This window comes from Macaca thibetana, chromosome X (assembly GCF_024542745.1).
Source record: "Macaca thibetana thibetana isolate TM-01 chromosome X, ASM2454274v1, whole genome shotgun sequence".
Taxonomy (NCBI): Eukaryota; Metazoa; Chordata; class Mammalia; order Primates; family Cercopithecidae; genus Macaca; species Macaca thibetana.
In genome coordinates this window covers 5310687-5314763 of record NC_065598.1, presented here as the reverse complement: position 1 = coordinate 5314763, position 4077 = coordinate 5310687, and positions in this window count along the sequence as shown.

Below are 4077 nucleotides of genomic sequence, written 5' to 3'. Positions count from 1 at the left end.
AGACTCCACATGTAAGTGAGATCATGCAGTGTCTGTCTTTCTGTGTCTGGATTATTTCACTCAGCATAACACCCTGTATGTTCATGCATGTTCTTGAAAATGACAGGATTTCCTTCTCTTTAAAGTCGGGATAGTGTTCCATTGTATAGACATACCACATTTTCTTTAGTCATTCATCTGTTGACATTGTTCATTTCAAAGTAAAGTAAGCCTACACTAATAAGGAAAACGAGGATACTTGGGATGTGTGACTAGTCTTTTAATACTAGCATCTTTTTGGCCTATCTAGTGACATGAATGATGGCACTCTGCCTCTATCAAAGTCATTAGTTCATACCCATGTAGCAAACTCTTCATGTTCATGTTATTCTCCCAGCTTCATAAGAGCCATTACTTGCAAATGTAAAAAATATATATACTATATGTATAGTAAAAGCATATATACTATATACAATGTATACTATATAAATATATATCCCATATAAATATATACACTATATATAGTATATAGTATCTAAACATACTATATACACTTTATATATAGTGTCTAAATATACTACATATAGTCTACATACACAGTATCTAAATACACTATATATATAGTATATATTGTCAATTTGCCACAATGCAGTTACACTTACATCTATATTGTCTCTTGAAAGAAAAACCAATGAACAACTTCCACTTTCTACTTTAGATATTATTTTTATTGCCTAAGATTTTATGCACACATGCACACTTGAAGGAGTATATTATGTATGGCTAAGGATGTGTTTGTGTAAAATAAATACTATAAAAATATAGTATGTGTGTCACACACACAGACACACACACATGCATGTGTGTGTGTATGTATAAGTAACATAATCTCACCAATGACACAAACTGAATATGCTGCTAAGATTAATTGTACTAAAATCTGACTCTATAATAGAAAATTTTTCTGCCATAAGTAAACCAAATCAATGTGTTAATGAGTAGTCCCTGAGGTATCTACAATAGACAATAGAACATACAATTTTCCAAAAGTTTTATGGAACACAGTTACTGGATTTTTTCCCAATTTTCCTGATCAGTAGGAAGCCTTAAGATATATTCACTATAGTGTAACCTATTATACACACGTGGAGTATGTTTTCCTAAGCCATTAAAGATGCTTCATATGAAGTTTATGAGGAGCCTTTGAAAAGTGTGTCAGTATAAGCAAAGTACACATTTTGTGATAGGTGAAAAAGCTTCACATCTGAAGCCAGCCTGATGTGAATGCCAAGGTCCCACCCTTACCAGCTGTTTAATCATGAATAAATGACTTACTTTCTTCCTCTTTGCCCTTGTAGGGCTTTAGGATTAGCATATCATTAATACATGTACCACAGAACTTAAAATTAAAATTTAAAAAAGAATATCATGTACATGATATGAATACTATAAATAGATTTAGGTATCCCTATTTATTTCCCGCATGTCCATTCATATTATAATTGGAAAGAAGTATTGCAGCAGAGAAATAAAATAACAGAAAATAAAATAACAGAAATAAAATAAATGCCGCCACGTTCCATGAAGCAACGCGAGTGTCCCAGTAGATGGAGCTATCCGCTCTGCGTCAGGAGAGGCAGCAAGAATTTCAGGTGGAAATGGGGGAGGCTGAATGGATAATGGAGGGTGTGAGTAGGGAGTGTGTTGAAATAAGAAGTGACAACCCAAGTGGCATGACTTCCTATCTATCTTCCTGAAAACCCAATTAAGGCACTTCTCACTGTCATGCGTATGCGAGTAGAGCTGCCTGACAGGTGAGCTTACTTTCAAGAGGAAGAGTCTATGGATTTGTAGAATTCCTTCCAGCTCCATGAACAGTTCTTTCCATTCCACTTCCCAGAGGAAACAGAAGCGCCAGTCCAGCCTGGATTTTACTGTCAATCAGCAGGGAAATAGAACCTTTGACACCAGTATATGAATATATATTTTGTTAATATCCTTGGATTCATAGTAGGTCCTCTGGGAGGAATGGGGAGGAAAAATTCCAAAATATTTCATTGGAAAATTTCAACATCTCAAACTAGAACAATTTCCACTATGTTGTACACTGATTGGAGAATGATTATGTTTAGTGCTCGTAAACTCGGTTCTGGGAAAACATGATAGTCATTTCAAAATGATGGGAAGAGGCATACACAAATATATTATTCTCAACTTCCGCTCTTTATAGCATGGGAGACCCTGAATTGGAACATGTCTGGTTTTGCTTGTTTGTTAGTTTTTTTTACAGAGAATGTATTTTATTTTATTTTATTTTTCAAATTTCAATAGGTTTTTGGGCAACAGGTGGTGTTTGGTTACACAATTAAGTTCTTTAGTGGTGATTTCTGAGATTTTGGTGCACCCATCACCCGAGCAGTGTACACTCTACCCAATGTATAGTCTTTTATCCCTCACCATCCACCTCCCGCCCTTTCCCTTGAGTCTCAAAAGTCCTTTTTTTTTTTTTTTTTTTTTTTTTTTTGAGAAAGAATCTCACTCTGTCTACCAGGTTGGAGTGCAGTGACAAGATCTTGGCTCACTGCAACTTCCACCTCCCAGGTTTAAGTGATCCTCTTGCCTCTGTCTCCCGAGTAGCTGAGACTACAGATGCATGCCACCAAGCCCGGCTAATTTTTATGTTTTTAGTAGAGTCGGCGTTTCACCATGGTGGCTGGGCTGCTCTCAAACTCCTGACCTGAAGTGATCCGCCAACCTTAGCCTCCCAAAGTGCTGGGATTACAGACATGAGCCACCAGTGCAGCCCACTGTACCATTCCTATGTCTTTGCATCCTCATAGCTGAGCTTCCACTTATGAGTGAGAACATATGATATTTGGTTTTCCATTCTTGAGTTACTTCACTTAGAATAATGGTCTCCAATTTCATCCAAGTTGCTGCAAACGCCATTATTTCATTATTTTGTTCCTTTTTATGGCTGAGTAGTATTTCATGGTGCATATATATATCACACTTTCTTTATCCACTCATTGATTGAAGGGCATTTGGGCTGGTTCCATATTTTTGGAATTGCAAATTGTGCTGCTATAAACATACATGTGCAAGTATCTTTCTCGTGTGATGACTTCTTTTCCTCTGAGTAGATACCCAGGAGTGGGGCTGCTAGATCAAATGGTAAATCTACTTTTAGCTCTTAAAAGAATCTCCACACTGTTTTCCATAGGGATTGTTCTGGATTACGTTCCAACCAACAGTGTAAAACTGTGCCCTTTTCACCGCATTCATGCCAACATTTATTATGTTTTTGTTATCATTATGGCCATTCTTGCAAGAGTAAGGTGGTATCACATTGTGGTTTTGATTTGCATTTCCCTGATCACTACGGTGTTGAGCATGTTTTCATATGTTTGTTGGCCATTTGTATATCTTCTTTTGAGAACTGCCTACTCATGTACTTAGCCCACTTTTTGATGGATTTGTCTGTTTTGTGTCACACAGAAGATCACGTCCAGTAAAAGCTCTGATGCTGATGTAGTCTCTATTACATTTCTCATTGGAAATTTCATATGAAATTCTATTTCACCTTGAAATTTATTTTTTGATGTCAGTAAAAAATTTTATCCTAAGTTGGAATATGTTGACACTTGTAGTTCTTTAAAGAGGTACGGATTTTAAAGGTGAGAGACTGACATCGTGAAGCATCAAATGATTTGTTCAGATGTTTGTTTTCTTAAACTTGGTCTCACCAAGGGTTGTTTATTTAGTGATGTTTACATGCCTGGCTGTTCCAAGCTTGTGGAACACACACAGTGTTAAATAGAAGAAGAGCTTATAGGCTGGGCACGGTGGCTCATGCCTGTAATCTCAGCACTTTGGGAGGACAAGGCGGGCGGGTCACCTGAGGTCAGGAGCTCGAGGCCAGCCTGGCCAACATGGTGAAACCTCATTTCTACTAAAAACACAAACATTAGATGGGTATGATGGTGTGTGCCTGTGGTCCCAGCTATGTAGGAGGCTGAGGTAGAAGGGTCACTTGAACCCAGGAGGTAGAGGTTGCAGTGAGCTGAGATTGTGCCACTGCACTCCAGTCTGGTGAAA